An 18,960-nucleotide genomic window follows, 5' to 3' on the forward strand; every position below is an offset into this window, starting at 1 on the left:
CTTCATTAGAGTGACAGTCTAAGCCGGGAATCTGATCACATGCCAGAAAACGAAACAGGTTCAGGATGAGGATGAGTGCAAGAATCTGTAGCTTGCTTATGCTGGTGAAATATTCATATCAAACACACACACAAATTCATACCAAAGCTTTAAACTAAAACGCACCTCCAAAACGATTGTCGAAATAAATATCCAGAAACAACTTAAGCAACATAATTCCAGGAAACATGTGAGTATCTTCTGTTGCTTCCGAAGGGCAGTGCTAAATAATAATAAAAAAATATTTAAACAAAATATAATATACGAGAAATTTCATCCTGTTCAAAAGTTTTCACCCCCCAGCTCTTAGTGCATTGTGTTTACTTCTGGAGCATCAGTGAATGTTTCAACCTTTTTTAATAGTTGTGTTTGAGTCCCTCAACAGTCCTCAGTGTGAAAAGATGGATCTCAAAATCATACAGTCACTGCTGGAGAGGGTTCAAATATGCAAATGATGCTGGAAAACTGAAGAATTTGCAGGACCTGAAGGATTTTTCTAGAGAATGTTGGGCAGTTTAACTGCTCAGGACAAACAAGGGACTAGTGAACAACCATCATAAAACACACACACACACAGCCGTGGATCATCAGGGAACTGACACACAGTATTAAGAAAGAATCAACATAAACTTTTGAACGGGGTCATTTTTTTAAACTCAGCTTATAAATTTATTTATTTTTTGTCTTGTGGACTACATATTTTATGTAAAATATCTTATTCAGGACAGTACTAAATAAAAAAAAACATTCATTTTGTATGATCTCTTTTATTTTGTTAAAATTATTTTCAAACATTTTCACAGATTTTGCAAGGAGTGTGTAAAACTACTAAATACATTTTTTTTTCTATATTTCTATTACTGAACTATATTGCATTATTTTGTCAGGGTTCTGTCACTTCGGTCTAGGTTAATCTTTTTTTGTGACAGAGCCCTGACACTCCTGTATTGTTTGTCTTGTGTCCGATCCTTGTGAGTTTTGTGTGCGGAGTGTGGTGTTCGGATCCCAGCACTTCGGTCTAGTTTGGTTTCGGTTTTGTGCTGGGATTCAGACATTCATGCTCCGTGTGTTTGTCTTCTGTCGTGAGTGCACAGAATGAGCATTTGCTTGTTCTCGTGCGCTCTGTCTTGTCGTGTGTTGTGTTCTGTGTAGCACGCGGTTTGTGTTTACATCAGGTGATGTTTTTCACTGGCTGCGTGCTTTCATGTTGTCATGTTTTGTGTGAACATGCAGCTTATAAGTCAGTCCCTCCAGAAAAACGCGATTATGCGATCGCGTGATTTAACGCATAATCAGCCAAAGTCCGCATATTCATGCGGGGGCCGCATTTTTTCAAATACGCCGCACTTTCGCCGCATAAATTGCCTATTTCCGCGTGCAAAATAAGCGGGGCTATCATGATTTCATAATCCCCGCATTTTCGTTGCAAAAAAAAGTCATATATATTAGCAGAAAGTTGAAAAATGTTCGTTTACTTCACACAAGAGCCGCCATTTCCGCCTATTGCCATGGGAACGTTTTGAAGTGACGTGATTACCCGACGCGAACGTCATCGAAAAGCTTCAAACCCCGTGGAGAAACCATAGATACCGGTGAAACCATGATGAAGCACAAACTCCCATTGGCCAACAAAAATAACAGCAAAAGAGCAAAGCAGTTTCCCTGTGTGCTGACTGATTTCAAAACACAGCTTTGAAGCGTTATGAATCAATGAGTCGATTCAGCGGTTTGAAGCGTTATGAATCAATGAGTTGATTCAGCGGTTTGAAGCGTTATGAATCAATGAGTCGATTCAGCGGTTTGAAGCGTTATGAATCAATGAGTCGATTCAGAGGGTTGGATCGCCAAAGTCACGTATTTCAGCAGTTTGACACGTGATCCGAATCATGAATCGACTCGATGATTCATAGCATCATGATGCTGTGTTTTGAAATCAGTCATCACTATATAAGTCGTTATTTAGTTTTTTTTGCACACAATAACTATTATCGTCGCTTCATAAAGTTATTGTAGAACCACTGTAATGAGATGGACTTTGTAACGACGTCTTTAGTAGGCTACCTTTTATGGGTCTTGAGAGTGTACATTGTGCCAATGGAGGCCTTTCTGAGCCATCGGAATTCAACTAAAATATCTTAATTTGTGTCCAACAACATAAAGGGAAGTCATTAATGACAGAATTTTCATTTTTAGGTGAACTAACCCTTTAAGAGATTGCACTTTGTGCATTGGAAGCACTCAAATGTCTGTTTTGTATAGCGACATCTGTAAAACAGGAAGTTATTTATTAATTTTTTCAGAAGTTGTAGCATATTCCTTTTGTAAAGCTACAGAACTTGATTGACTAAATGTTTTGTAAATTTGAGCCATTATTAAGGTCTTCAATAAAACAAGATGAGAACTTAAATATTCCAGCACTTTCTGTGATGTAGTGCTTTTTTTCTCTTTCTCATCAAACCGCAGTTTTTGCAAGTTCCCGCAATTTTATCGCATAAAATTGCATAAATATCCCGCATTTTTCATCGCATTTTTTAAGAAAACGTGCCGCATAATCAAGGATTTTTGCCCGCAACAATCACAAAAAAAAGCCGCATTTTTCTGGAAGGACTGATAAGTTCTCATTAGCTGCATGTTCATGTCACGTTTGGTGTGATCACATGGCTGTTCAAGTGTTTCTTTGTGCCATGTGCTCATGTCTATTGTCTAACCCCGCCCACCTTGTTTCCTGATTATTGGTTCATTTGTCTTCCCTCGTTACCCTCTTTTGTTTGCTCCCTATTTATTCTCCTAGTGTTTGCAGTCCTGTGCTGGATCGTTGTCGTACGTGCCTCTGGTTTTCCTGCTCCTTGTGCCAAGCCAAGTCTTTTTTTTCCCCCTCGGAGTAGTTTTTGTTTGTTGTTGTTTTATTTTATTATTAATAAAAAGCCCATTTCCTCTGCATCTCTGAGTCCTTGCCTCATCCCTTACCTCAACCCTGACATATATACATTTTGTTTTCTTTATAATATTATTATTGTGTTATATTTCATTTTTGTGTAATTCCTATATATGTCTGCCCTATGTCTGTACTGGAAGCTCCTGTCACCAAGACAACTTTATTGATTAATCACAATTCATTTTCCCCCAGCACTAGTATGTACACAATAAGTACATTGTATTAAATTATTAATTTAAATGCTAGTACATAGTAGTTAAGGCCACCTAATATAAAGTGGGTCCTAACTTCATTGTGTGTGTAAACATACTTGGCAGTAAAGCTCTTTCTGATTCTTATATATAACATTATCCATATAGCAGATCTATACAGGTGGAGCTGGGGAGGGTGGAGGGTTTCTGAGGAACTCTGAAAGCGGCTGCAAACTGCTATAATAAACACTAACCAGCTACTTAAATGTTGAGCAACAAGCTCATTGGCTGTTGCGATATGAACCAATCAGCTTGTGCCATGTAGTTAACGGTGTAAATATCATCAGTTGCGTTAAGGACCCCTTTTTTTTTTTTCTTGTAAGTTTGTGTTTGTAACTGCTGCCCATTCTTGGCCAGGACACTCCTGTGAAAGAGATTTTTAATCTCAGTGAGATCATTCTGGTTAAATAAAGGTCAAAAAAAAATTATAATAATAATCAGCCTGCGCCATTTAGAGTTTCATGACTATATTGTTATATAGTTGTGCTCAAAAAGATTACACACTCCTTGCAGAATCTCCTAAAGTCCACAATAATTTCCACTGTTTTGAGCGTGTTCAGCTGCAAACAGTGTTTGTGCTAAAGCAGTATGTCTTACATGCTCACAGCAGTGTATCGGTGAATGTATTGACAGTTATCAGCAATGAGCAATAATCAACAGCAGCAGAAGCGTAGCACATCTGTTCCGCCAAGATCTAATACATTAATGGTCATATCCATTACCATGCTAAACTCTCAGAGAGTTGTAGTGATATAAATATATATTACAATAATTCTTTTGCTTGACTGGTAAGAGAACTGGGGAGTAAAATATGCTTTTAAAAAAAGGTCAATATATCTTATCATCTCCTATTTAAAAATAGGGGCCCCACTTTATATTAGGTGGCCTTAACTACAATGTACTTGCATCAAAAAAATAAGTACAATGTACTTACTGTGTTCAAATTGTATTGCAAAACACCTTTGCTGATATTGAGGTGGAATACGGGTAGGGTTAGGGACAGGTGTGGTGGTGTGGGTAAGTTTAAGGGTAGGGTTAGGGACAGGTGTGGTGGTATGGGTAAGTTTAAGGGTAGGGTTAGGGACAGCTGTGGTGGTATGGGTAAGTTTAAGGGTAGGGTTAGGGACAGGTGTGGTGGTATGGGTAAGTTTAAGGGTAGGGTTAGGGACAGCTGTGGTGGTATGGGTAAGTTTAAGGGTAGGGTTAGGTGTAAGGGAAGTGTCAACTGTGTAATTACAAATGTAACTACAGAAATTAATTACAGATGTAATTACATGCAGGTATTTTTTAGAATGTAAGTACAATGTAAAAACATGTATATACACAATAAGTCAGCTTATAAATTAATTTTTTTTTGTCTTGTGGACTACATATTTTATGTAAAATATCTTATTCAGGACAGTACTAAATAAAAAATAACATTCATTTTGTATGATCTCTTTTATTTTGTTAAAATTATTTTCAAACATTTTCACAGATTTTGCAAGGAGTGTGTAAAACTACTAAATACATTTTTTTTTTTTCTATATTTCTATTACTGAACTATATTGCATTATTTTGTCAGGGTTCTGTCACTTCGGTCTAGGTTAATCTTTTTTTGTGACAGAGCCCTGACACTCCTGTATTGTTTGTCTTGTGTCCGATCCTTGTGAGTTTTGTGTGCGGAGTGTGGTGTTCGGATCCCAGCACTTCGGTCTAGTTTGGTTTCGGTTTTGTGCTGGGATTCAGACATTCATGCTCCGTGTGTTTGTCTTCTGTCGTGAGTGCACAGAATGAGCATTTGCTTGTTCTCGTGTGCTCTGTCTTGTCGTGTGTTGTGTTCTGTGTAGCACGCGGTTTGTGTTTACATCAGGTGATGTTTTTCACTGGCTGCGTGCTTTCATGTTGTCATGTTTTGTGTGAACATGCAGCTTATAAGTTCTCATTAGCTGCATGTTCATGTCACGTTTGGTGTGATCACATGGCTGTTCAAGTGTTTCTTTGTGCCATGTGCTCATGTCTATTGTCTAACCCCGCCCACCTTGTTTCCTGATTATTGGTTCATTTGTCTTCCCTCGTTACCCTCTTTTGTTTGCTCCCTATTTATTCTCCTAGTGTTTGCAGTCCTGTGCTGGATCGTTGTCGTACGTGCCTCTGGTTTTCCTGCTCCTTGTGCCAAGCCAAGTCTTTTTTTTTCCCCTCGGAGTAGTTTTTGTTTGTTGTTGTTTTATTTTATTATTAATAAAAAGCCCATTTCCTCTGCATCTCTGAGTCCTTGCCTCATCCCTTACCTCAACCCTGACATATATACATTTTGTTTTCTTTATAATATTATTATTGTGTTATATTTCATTTTTGTGTAATTCCTATATATGTCTGCCCTATGTCTGTACTGGAAGCTCCTGTCACCAAGACAACTTTATTGATTAATCACAATTCATTTTTCCCCAGCACTAGTATGTACACAATAAGTACATTGTATTAAATTATTAATTTAAATGTTAGTACATAGTAATTAAGGCCACCTAATATAAAGTGGGTCCTAACTTCATTGTGTGTGTAAACATACTTGGCAGTAAAGCTCTTTCTGATTCTTATATATAACATTATCCATATAGCAGATCTATACAGGTGGAGCTGGGGAGGGTGGAGGGTTTCTGAGGAACTCTGAAAGCGGCTGCAAACTGCTATAATAAACACTAACCAGCTACTTAAATGTTGAGCAACAAGCTCATTGGCTGTTGCGATATGAACCAATCAGCTTGTGCCATGTAGTTAACGGTGTAAATATCATCAGTTGCGTTAAGGACCCCTTTTTTTTTTTTCTTGTAAGTTTGTGTTTGTAACTGCTGCCCATTCTTGGCCAGGACACTCCTGTGAAAGAGATTTTTAATCTCAGTGAGATCATTCTGGTTAAATAAAGGTAAAAAAAAAAATTATAATAATAATCAGCCTGCGCCATTTAGAGTTTCATGACTATATTGTTATATAGTTGTGCTCAAAAAGATTACACACTCCTTGCAGAATCTCCTAAAGTCCACAATAATTTCCACTGTTTTGAGCGTGTTCAGCTGCAAACAGTGTTTGTGCTAAAGCAGTATGTCTTACATGCTCACAGCAGTGTATCGGTGAATGTATTGACAGTTATCAGCAATGAGCAATAATCAACAGCAGCAGAAGCGTAGCACATCTGTTCCGCCAAGATCTAATACATTAATGGTCATATCCATTACCATGCTAAACTCTCAGAGAGTTGTAGTGATATACATATATATTACAATAATTCTTTTGCTTGACTGGTAAGAGAACTGGGGAGTAAAATATGCTTTTAAAAAAAGGTCAATATATCTTATCATCTCCTATTTAAAAATAGGGGCCCCACTTTATATTAGGTGGCCTTAACTACTATGTACTTACATCAAAAAAATAAGTACAATGTACTTACTGTGTTCAAATTGTATTGCAAAACACCTTTGCTGATATTGAGGTGGAATACGGGTAGGGTTAGGGACAGCTGTGGTGGTATGGGTAAGTTTAAGGGTAGGGTTAGGGACAGCTGTGGTGGTATGGGTAAGTTTAAGGGTAGGGTAAGGGACAGCTGTGGTGGTATGGGTACGTTTAAGGGTAGGGTTAGGGACAGCTGTGGTGGTATGGGTAAGTTTAAGGGTAGGGTTAGGGACAGGTGTGGTGGTATGGGTAAGTTTAAGGGTAGGGTTAGGGACAGGTGTGGTGGTATGGGTAAGTTTAAGGGTAGGGTTAGGGACAGGTGTGGTGGTATGGGTAAGTTTAAGGGTAGGGTTAGGGACAGCTGTGGTGGTATGGGTAAGTTTAAGGGTAGGGTTAGGGACAGCTGTGGTGGTATGGGTAAGTTTAAGGGTAGGGTTAGGGACAGCTGTGGTGGTATGGGTAAGTTTAAGGGTAGGGTTAGGGACAGGTGTGGTGGTATGGGTAAGTTTAAGGGTAGGGTTAGGGACAGCTGTGGTGGTATGGGTAAGTTTAAGGGTAGGGTTAGGGACAGCTGTGGTGGTATGGGTAAGTTTAAGGGTAGGGTTAGGGACAGCTGTGGTGGTATGGGTAAGTTTAAGGGTAGGGTTAGGGACAGCTGTGGTGGTATGGGTAAGTTTAAGGGTAGGGTTAGGTGTAAGGGAAGTGTCAACTGTGTAATTACAAATGTAACTACAGAAATTAATTACAGATGTAATTACATGCAGGTATTTTTTAGAATGTAAGTACAATGTAAAAACATGTATATACACAATAAGTGCATTATATCAAATTATTAAAATGTTAGTACATAGTAGTTAAGGCCACCTAATATAAAGTGGGTCCAAAATAGGCTTACATTTCTTTATGCAAAATTTAATTTCTAATTGTATTTCTTTTGATTTTGGACTGAAAAATAACCAAAAAAAAAACTTTTTGTGAGACTCACCCAGTTCTAATCTTACAGCATCCATTATAGAGTGCACTAATGGTTGGCGACAGTCTGCAGTCGCAGTAAAAGCAGCGGGGCCGATCATTACATAAAATGCTGTACTGCAGCACGATCAGCAAAACGGACTCTTCATTAACTTTTAATGATTTCGTTCCATTTAAAGACTTATTTATGACACTGAAGCATTTATTAAATAGGTACATAAAGATGAATAAAACGCTTGTGTCAGGTGGCGTGTTTTGGGTTTACTCTTGTATAAACGTGCTGGCAGCCCAGGGTCTTAAATGGTCTGTAGATTAAATATGCGCTTTAATGGCTCTGAATACTGTGATGTTTGGTCAGGCATTACTATACGTTCCTATAAGTTATTCCAGTGTCACATTTAGTAATTTAATTTAATTGCTTAATTATTTGTCATGCAGGAGAAGCTTTTATCTAAAGCTTAAAGCACACTTATTATCTCCCAGGAGCAACCTGGGGTTAAGTCCTTTGCTCAAGGGCACTGTGGAGTTTCATGCATCATCTCCTGTGGGTTTTGAGTCAAGCAGCTTCCAGCCTAATCCTTTAGTATTCTACACAACCTCTTTTTCCTTCAGAATTGGGGCATATTTCTGTGAAACGGGATTTTCAACAAGTCAAAATGGAAGGTAGTATTTGATCTTATCTTTCAGGAATTTATGGGATAATGAAAAGTGGGCATTGCCTACAAGAATAGAGTCACGTGGTTATAGGAGAAGCTCCGTTCACACACAGACAGTGATTAAATCTCAGTAGAAATCCAATATCTGCACTCCTGCCACAGTCACTGCATCCCTTTGCTGCTCATTTGATTATCACAAAGACAATTCTGTCACTTCAGTCTGTTTATTCTTGGTTTGGTGACTGAGTCATATTGCCTTGTGATGGTGATGCCACTCACTCACACCAGCTCAGAGATCCACTCGCTCAACTTTGCTAGATGCTAAATTCTACATGATGGCAAGCCATATTCAGCCATATATGTTTGAACCAGAAACGGATTCAGAAGAAATACTGATTATAGACTCATTTATAAGTCGTATCAGAATGGTAATGTGTTTTATGTGTCGCTCTCAACAACGTCGGGCACATAACGGTAATTCATATGATTAGCCTTTCTCTTGACTACATTTTAAAACTAATAATGTGTTGCTAATGTTCGCCTTCTCAGTCCCGTTCGCCTTCTCAGTCTGCCTTCTAAAAATCAGCATCCTCAGTGAAAACATCAGTGGAGAAAGGCGGAGGGTCCTATTTAACAGATCTGAGCACATGGTCTGAAGCTCATGGCACAGGTGCACTCAGGGCGTGTCCGAATCCACTTTTGCTAGTTTAACGATGGAAAAAACGGTCGGTGCGCCAGGCACATGGTCCAAATGGATTGTCCCTAGTCTCTTAATGTTAATGAGTTATGGGTGTGGGTTCTCATCTCATCCCCCATTCCCTTTAAAAGCCAGTTGTGCTTGCAACATGGCGGATTCGCTATTTACATGGCGGAATTTGCGTGTGGAAAAACTGAACGCTTCTCCGGAGAGGAATCCTTTTTTTTTTTTTATATTTAAAAATGTTTGTGTGCTGCTGCACGTCCTGTGTGTGTAATAAGCAGAGTGTATGTGTGTTGTGCACCTGCCTATAGGCACATATTACTAACACACCCTTTAAAAGACACAAAAAATACTGCGCTATTGACTTTGGACCTGGTTTTTGTTGGTCAATGGCGCATCATTTTCAGTTCCTCAAAATAGCAACCCGCCAACAATGCTCCTGAACACACCTGGTTATCAGACCAGCACACCCATGGGCAGAGATGTATAGTAACAAAATAGAACTACTTCACTACTTAAGTACTAAAAGGCAGTATCTGTACTTTACTAGAGTATTATTTTTTTCTCCTACTTCCACTTTTACTTCACTACATATTTTTGATGAGTTTAATACTTTTACTCCGATATTTTGTTTATGTGCTGCATCGTTACTCGTTACAATTATAAAAATGTTACAAATCATTCCATTCCAAACCCACATTACCACTGCCAGAACGGTAGATGGCAGGTTTGATGAAGCTGGCACATCATTGAGCGAATCAAGCTATTAAGAAGACTGCGCGTGCTTCCGTTCTGCCTTTTGATCAGCTTAAAAAATGGACAAACCAAAAACACCACCTTCCACCCCTTCAACTTCGAGTGATCGTGGCTGTGAGAGAGAGCGCGAGAGAGCCCTGCGCGCACGCATTCACTGTCTTTAAAACAACAGGAGCGTCTTGCGCTCAAATTGCTCTCTATTTGTTTACATAGTTAATATGCACTGTGAAGTAACATATACAAACAATGAACAGCTGTATTTTTATTAACTAAGATTAACAAAGATGAATAAATACAGTAACAAATGTATTGATCATGGTTAGTTCATGTTAGTTATTAGTCTAATACATTAACTAATGTAATGTTAACAAATCAAACCATATTGTAAAGTGTTACAAACAAATAATTTACTCAGAACACCTCTTGAAATGAGAATATAAGTGTGCTTACCCCATTTTTTTTAGTAAGAGTGGTTAGTAATATTTAATCTTAATGATTCTGAATTCTTAATGAACTACAGTATTTTCAGGTTATTTATATGACAAATGTGTAGAAAAATTACCTACCAACATTGTGAATGTCCTTTAGGTTAATCATTTGAAATAATAAAAACAATATGATGTTCAAACTTTTGACTACTTTCTTTAATAACTACATAACACAATACTTGTACTTTCAGTACTTGAGTAGTGCATTTTAAAATAAACTACTTGCAATACTTAAGTACAAAAAATGTTGAATACTTTAGTACTTCTACTTAAGTGTGGTGCTCAAAGAGCACTTCAACTTCTACTCAAGTCACTTTTTTGATAAGGAACTTGTACTTTTACTCAAGTCTGTGTCTCTAGTAGCCTACTTTATACATCTCTGTCCATGGGCGAACAGATGGCGCGAGTGCATTTGCTATTTAAACAACATGACACTGGACTTGAAAATGATAACTGCGTTGGGCTGAAACTAGCAAAAAACACTTGCTTCGAGCCTGGCGCCGCATAGTTCAACATAATATTGTGATATACATCATATACCTCGTTTTAAAATTTGATCATGTCACGCCGCTTCTTATATCCCTACACTGGTTGCCCATCCAGTTCAGAATTGAGTTTAAAATATTACTATTAGTATACAAATCACTAAATAACCTTGGACCTCTCTATTTGACTAACCTAATAGACCCCTACACTCCGGCGAGAGGACTTAGATCGGATGGCAAATTCCTTCTTAAGATCCCCAGAGCTCGCTTTAAGACGGGGAAATAGGGCTTTCGAAGATATTGGACCCACATTATGGAACAATCTTCCGCTCTCAATTAGAACTGTGGCCACTCTATCTGAGTTCAAATCCAGTCTAAAAGCACTTGTTCTCTTTGGCTTTTAACTTATAAGTTGTTTTAATTTTTATCTCTTACATTACTACTTTTATAAATATTGTTTTTATGTTTTTTACTTGTTTTCACTTGTATTTTATTGTTGTACAGCACTTTCTTCGTTCTTAAATGTGCTGCATAAATAAACCTGAACTTGAACTTGAACTTGATATACATAATTCACCCGCTATATTGCTAAATGTACACAATTTTTCATGTCACCAGAAAAAAATACCAGGATAACCTGGCTTCTCTTGAGACTCCCCTGCTTCACAGCAGTTAATGATATGCTAAAGCCCACCCACACGTTGACGTGATTGGTTACAAGGTAGTTTGTGACTTAAGAAACACCAGCAATTTCAAAATGTCTTTTTTTCACTGCAGTTTTAAGGAGAAAATACTCAGCAATGGTGTTGACCTATGAATTTGCACATGCTTTGTCTTAAAACACCACATAGACATATAAACAACATAAAACATTTTCTTTAATAAAACATATGTAATATTGATGCAACTAAATATGTTACTAATGTTATTACTAATATTTGCATGTTGTTATATTGTTGCATATAAATGAAAAGTATTAAAAAGTAATTAAAAGTGGTGCAAATAAATGAAACTGATAACTAGAATGTAAATTTAGTTAATAAAAAAATCTTTGGTTAAACTGGTGTTTTAAAAAAGAAAAGAAAAGCATAAATATTCAAGTACTGAAAATATGAACTAATAAAATATTTTGGAGCTATATCATCCAAAATAAATTAATCCTAAATAAATTAAAACATTTCATTTCATTATTATATATACATACAGTATATAACTTTTTTTTTAGCTGTATCACCTAGTCCTATATATAAAATATCCCCAAAAAGGTAAAAAGTATCAAAGTATCAAAATAGCTGTAATCGTCCAGCCCTGAAGCCAGAAGACATTTCTAAAATGCACAGCAGTCACATGATGCATGACCATGGGTGGTGGTACATAACATCACCGGGTAAAGAGTAGTCTATTTTAGCCGTGCTGGCGTGGAGGGGTGGGGTACGCTGGTGTAAACCCATCAACCTGTCAAGAAGGATGAGCGACCACAGACTTCCACCACCCAAAATAAGCCTGGTAACAGCTACTCTTGCGCTTCAGAAGCATTTAAAATGCGGCTCTGTGTTAGAGAAGATGATGGAACTTCCTTGTTCTTCATATTTAGGACAACACTCTATATGGCATGCTTAGCTTACTATCGAGCTAGTGCTGTTTGAAAGCTTTCACCCTGGGATCGTACGAATCCTCACGCTTTAAACGTGTCAACAATCCGGGGCTATCTTGTAATGAGTTATGTACAGTCCAGAGCTCACATGACAGGAAAGTGAAGTAATCTAGGCGCCAAGTCGCCGCAAAAATAAATCTAACTTATTTTAAACCGGGGTGACTGGTGGGGTCAGGTTTCTGAGGGAGAGCTGAAGAGAGTTAGAAGATCCACTCAAATGGAAGGGTTTTATCAAAGTCCTACCATGTTTATATACTAATTTATATACTAATTGATGATGTAACTTTGTAAAATAAAACTACAAGCCTATAGACTGAACTTGTAATACGCATGATGTCAACGCTTTCACAAATTATTAGCATTTTTTACACATAGACAATAACAGTATCGCTTCCAAAAACTTGCACTTTGAACCCCTTTTTCAAAAGTTTGAACCACCATATAAGAAGCACTGATAAGAAGCACCACTTAAATATAGTTGCAAGTTAAAAATATTTATTTATTGTTTTAATTAAACCTTTTATGTTGCCAGAGTTCTGTTGATCATTGCATCAACTTAAGGGTCCCGTTTCTCCTGTGTTTTTGAAGCTTTGATTGTGTTTACAGTGTGCAATATAACATGTGTTCATGTTTCGCGTGTAAAAAAAACACAGTATTTTTCACACAATTTACTTATCTGTATACCGCTGTTTTCACTGTCCTAAAAACGGCTTGAATTCTATGAAGTCCCTCCTTCAGAAATACGTAACGAGTTCTGATTGTGCCAGCGGTTCGTGTTGTGATTCGACAGCAGTTTAGCGCACGTTGCCCGGAAAGGTCACGCCTCTTACCATAACGGGGAGATGAACGCGCTCAAAGTACAGCGTCCCTGAAGGCCAAACAAAGGTGATTTGACTCCGGGATGAAAATAACAGCGTCTCGACGACATGGCGACAAACACACTCTACGAACGCAACACTTCCTCTTCTCCACGTGGGAGAGTAACAAGACCACGCCCCCTTTTTTGCGTATTCTTGTGGGCGGAGGTTAGTCAACAAACTGTTCTACTGACGTCACTAAAGCAGGATGTACATGGATGTAGTCCAAACCGGCCGTTCGCTGTAGGCTTTGAAAGGGAACTTCTGTTAAATAAAATATCTCGCTTGGCATTGAACTTTGAGCTTTATCATTTTACAGTTATTATTTATGCTCTAACAGCAACATTACACACTAACTAAAGTTTGAAAAATGGGATCACGAAGAACAGGACCTTTAATATCGTTTGTAATCTAAACTCAAATGTCAGCGTTAATTGTATTTTTTTAATTAGGTTTTAGTAACTTAATGAAATTGTCTTGATAACTTCGGAAATTAGGCAGTGGATTTGTAGTTCCCAGAATGCTTTGCACAGGACTGGATAAGGAGAATGAATGTTGAAATTAAGTGTTAATTAATTTGTTTTTAGTCAAGGGAAAGACCTGTCACTGTCATAATGCTGTTATGTTTGACATTCAGAAGAGTTTCTGTAATGTTGTTGTTTTGTGGTTACCATTGTGCTGAAGCGATACATGACGTTAAACACTACATTGACTCTATAATCAATGACAGTGCTGATATCTAACTTGTTCATTAAATATACTTGTTAAATAAGTTATGTTAGCATGTGCTATGATATCTGTTGATTTGGACTGAAATAGATAAGATTAATTGGTTCCAGGGTTACTACATATATTTCAGTGCTGGTGATTCTACATTGCTTATACTTTAAAGTAGGCAAACTGCAATCAAGTTACACGTTTGGAAAAAATAGTTCACTACAATACAATTGTAAAGCATTCAGTGCACACAAAACCAACAAGGATCTCTAGGTGTTTGAACGTAATTTTAGGGCATGTTTACACGACAATGATGTACTAAAAGTTTTTCCTTTTGCTGCGTAATCAACTTAAAAATTAAGTTGAGTAATCAACTTAAAAATGTATGTTTAAGCTACAAATTATAAGTTTCGGAACGTTTTTTTTTTTTCTTCGAGTATGGTCCTGTATGACGTCATAAAGGAAGGAATTGCTTGTATGGCAACTTCTCCCGGATGAGTGCACACACATCAACCAGAGCAAGATGTGTTATGCCCCCTTTAAATTCCTCTAACTCTATGTAGCTTGTTGATTAAACGTAAATTCACTCAAAGTTGTCAAAACGGTTGCGGTTTTTTTTTTTTTTGTTGAGCCAACACATTATTTTTTAGAGTGTACTGTAAATGTTTTGCTCCGAAAAAGCTGTAAAAGCTGTTTCAATCAAACTGCAACCTTCCGGTCTCTCTCTTGATTCCAACACGGAAGTGACTTGAACTGCAATTCATTGACTGGCCACTAGAGACAGGCTCCAAAAGGGAGTCAAATCTGTATCTCCCCCATGTTAAAATGGCCAACTTTACAGCAGAAAAAAAATATGGTACTAGGGATGTTACGGGGAGGGAATTTTCCCATGTTTAATTGACGTGCGATAATTTTTTTTTACATCACTAATTTTAAACCGAAAGTAAAATGCGCATGGCTGCTCGGGCATTCATAACGGAGCGGTGCGGGGCAAAGCGAGGGTTTTCAATGAATTCCTATGAAAGTTATGCTTCCATAGGCATGAACTGGACACGCGCCAGACTGGACATGCACCGGGAATGCCTGTGCGGCCGTGCTCATTTTCCTTTCGGTTTAGAATTAGCACCAATTTGGGGGCAGGTTGCTTGAATTGTGGGTTCATTAACCTATTATTCTTAATGAAAAACACAACAACAAAACAGTACAATGACAAACTCCCTTGAATAGGCGCTTTTCCATTTCGCTTTGAAACCAAATCTTCATCTTGTCATTCAGCTCCTCGCTCTCATGATGAATGAAATCTGACTCCTGCTGCGTTTGTGCTGTGACTCTCATTCGGCTCACACTGTATTGAGCAGACACGTTCAGTTTTTAATTGTAGCGTCTGTTCTCTAACTGAACTAAATGTAAAACGAATGTTAAATGTTAAAAATCAAAATGATGGTGGGGGGCGGTGCTGCGGTGCTGCAAGGGATGTACACAGACTATCGCAGCAAGCCTACCTGGTACAAAAAGTGGTTTTGGTCTATATATCGAATTTTGCCCTTCATGACAACTGTGAGGGGGTGAATTTTTTTATAACTCATCCGTTTTAATTATATTAAGCCTTAACGTTCTGCATAATTAAGGGCGTGGCCACTTGAGCGACAGGTGAATTGCCGCTATGGTCGAGCTATGTGGGTGTGGTTTCAGCAATCAGGCACCTCAGCTCCACCCATGTCCCGCCGTTTGCTCATTTTCGGTTATCCGGAAGTGATGCGCTGCCATGATGGCGACGGCCGGGTCGAACCCTACGGGTGACGCCACGGACACTACGCCCATTGTTTTATACAGTCTATGGAGTGAATCTTCTGTAGTTCTTCTATTGTTGCTTTCTTAAATGTTTCATTTACAGTATAAATAAACCAATTCACAAAAATGAATCACATCTCAATGTGTCTTACGAGAGGGAACAACATTTGAAGTATTACCTCAGTTTGCTTGGTTATAAAACTGCACATGCAATACAACGTGACAAATAACAGCTATTCAGAGTTTATGCTACACTTCTACAAAAAAGTAGCTAAACTTATAACCACGTATTCCTGGTCTTATAGATTAATTGGTAATATTAAAAAGTCTATGCAACCCTCCTGCATTTCTAAAACAACATTCCTTCATGGCTGATGTCACAAATCCCTCCAAACACCTCATAACACACACTTTGTCTCATTCAGTCTATTCCTGGCACATAAAATCAAGGCCCACCCTACATTTTATCCACATACATCACATTATAAAAGTAAAAAGCATTATGAACGGCATTTGACCTCTTAATTAGCTAGTCCGACACTGATACTTGTGTAAATAATCTGTTGAAGTTTGTAATTTTAATATATTGTCATTTTTGCTGTAGCACACTGTAAAAAATGTTGCTGCCTTAAATTTTGAAGTACAATCAACTGTTTAAGTTATTTCAACTTTATTACATTAAACTGACTTTAAAAAAATTAGTTGAATCTTCTATCATATCATTTTTTACAGTGTATGTGTACATTAACAAACACAAAATGTTACCATGATATTTGAATGCCTCTAAGTATAAAGCAAGAGCTTGTGACACCTTATTGATCACCTCAAAAATGCCTCCTCATAAAAAACAATCCCTATTTCAGTGTTTGTCACGTAGAAAAACTTTTTGAGTGAGTGAAATTAAATTGGCAAAAGTCAATTTTGTTATTTGTCGCAGAAAGAGTGAAGTTAAAAGAGAGAGAAAACAAATTTACAGGCAATTTCGGGACAGTGACAGAATTGATCAGGTGAAAAAGAGACAAACAACTTCTTAATGAGAACCTTGCGTTTTCGGTCATTAAGACAGAGCCTAGAGTCTGACATCAGTCTGGAGGAAGATTGCTGGCGGTTCAAGCAAAGCAGGTTTATGACCGATTCAATAAACAGCTCAATATGGAATCACAGCAAAATGAAAAAGCGTGCATTACCAAACACTACAGAAACTGCCCTAGCAAAACTCACTGACGTGATGCTAGAGTGTACTGAGTGGTTGCCAGGGTGTTGCTAAGGGGTGTTCTCTCTCAAGTCTCTCTTATATTCTACATAGTCATTATGTTAATGTGTCTTAAAGGGATAGTTCACCCCAAAAATAAAAATTCTGTCATTTACTCACCCTGAAGTTGTTTCAAACCTGCATGAATGTCTTTCTTCTGCTGAACTGCTATGCAAGTCAATGGGGATCAGAAACCAACATTCTTCAAAATATCTTCTTTTGTGTTCGCAGAAGAAAGACATTCATACAGGTTTGGAACATCTTCAGGGTGAGTAAATAACAGAATTTTATCCCTTTTAGAACTAGTATGGTCAACTAGAAGTAGCCAAGGGGAAAACGGTATTACTTTTCAGTATCAAATTAGACCCATATATGTTTTTATGTAACTGGCCTAAAGTTATGAACAGTCTTAAAGGGAAATTGATGACTAACTTGTAAGACTAGGCTAAGCAGTTTATGGCCCCTGCGGGTCTGTAGTCATGGCTCAGTGCAGGTCTGTGGGACTTTGTGGTCTATTTTATCATCCACCAGGTGAAAATCAGATTACTGTAAAAGAAACAGCACATCTCTCCTCAACAAACCGCAGGAATTCAATGCCCAGGACACAAACAAGCTAAAAGAGAAATTCAGCTAAATTTATAATACTTATGCTTAGGGGTTTGTTAGCAAATAACACGAATAATGCCAAACAAACTTATTCGAATATACACTATATAACAAACTGCTGTTTATTTACAGTATAACAAAAGGCAAAAAGCTCATTTTATCAACCAATCATTTATTTGAATATTTCTTGAATGCCTGACAACTGGTATAATAATAATAGAAAAATAAATGTATAGAAAAATATACATTAACATATAATATGTATTAATAATAATAATAATAATATATTACATATAAATTATAATATATAAAATTACATCTTAATAAAATAATAAAAATTAATAAATAATAACAACAGTGGTAACAACGTTATTGAATAATATATAAAAAATACATAACAGTAATAATTACGCAATAATAATAGCAATAATTATACTAATTATTATTATTATTAAATTACAGTATAAATTATTAACAATATATACAAAAAAACACTACCAAAAATGTATAATTAGGACCAATTATTCTGAGGAGGCTCTTCTTCAACTTCTTAAACAATCATTAACAGAATCGCTCTACTCTCATTTCTGTAAACGTCTGCAAATCTTCCACTTCTAATGACAAAGTAAGCACTATTTACCAGAGTAATGCCTCTTCCAGTCACTAACAATGACTACAGACCCCTTGTAAAGACATCTTTCCCAGCACTTTTCCTTTAAAATACAATTAGAATCCACCTTTATATATATCGCGCTTTATACGATACAGAATGATCCAAAGCAGCTTTACAGTGATAACAGAAAAAGTATTCAATGACACAAAAAGAGTTCATTTTGGCTGTACAGCAGCTCAACACAAGCTGAACGTTCCCTTATTATCCATTTCACAGATCAATTCGTCCAGGCAGCGTCACACTCACCAACTGTGTGTCTGGGTCTGGAGGAAGAGGAGGGTTAGAGATCCACAGATTGGGCCTGTAGTTTCCTGCCTGTCCTGCAGGTCGTCAGACTCGCCAGCAGTCTGGCTTGCTTAGTTCTCCTAAGGCTGGTGGAGACCAGCTCCAGCGGCACCCATAAATGTAACGTGTATCCAGCAAGCCTTCGGGAACAGCTGCTTTTATTTCAGACCATCTTCCTCTCTCCCCTCCCCTCGGCTCAACCCTGCGCACTGCCAGTAGGGCTTTTTTTGGAGGCCTTCATGCCTTTCGTGTCATGCTGGGAAGCAACTGTGCGCCTCTGTGCTTCTTTCTCGACGTATAGGTATAATAATTATTTTGTGTTCTGTCATTAAAATCAACAAGCTGCATTATGGGATTATTACATCTGCATGTGATCTTATGCTGTTTTTCATTGGTTCCATTGGCTCATCTAAAGCT

At 37.6% G+C, this 18,960-nt stretch overlaps 1 protein-coding gene across 1 annotated transcript in view; it reads right to left on the reverse strand.

The window, feature by feature from the left end:
* xirp2b (xin actin binding repeat containing 2b) overlaps window positions 1-18,741 on the reverse strand; it is a 75,408-nt gene extending 56,667 nt beyond the window's left edge. The window contains exon 1 of the mRNA XM_079821413.1: window positions 18,505-18,741. The gene's annotated coding sequence lies outside the window, so the exon portion shown is untranslated. The remainder of the gene's footprint in view (window positions 1-18,504) is intronic.
* Between the last annotated feature and the right edge of the window lie 219 nt (window positions 18,742-18,960).

The sequence above is a fragment of the Gobio gobio genome (genome assembly GCF_949357685.1).
Source record: "Gobio gobio genome assembly, chromosome: 7".
NCBI classification, from domain to species: Eukaryota; Metazoa; Chordata; class Actinopteri; order Cypriniformes; family Gobionidae; genus Gobio; species Gobio gobio.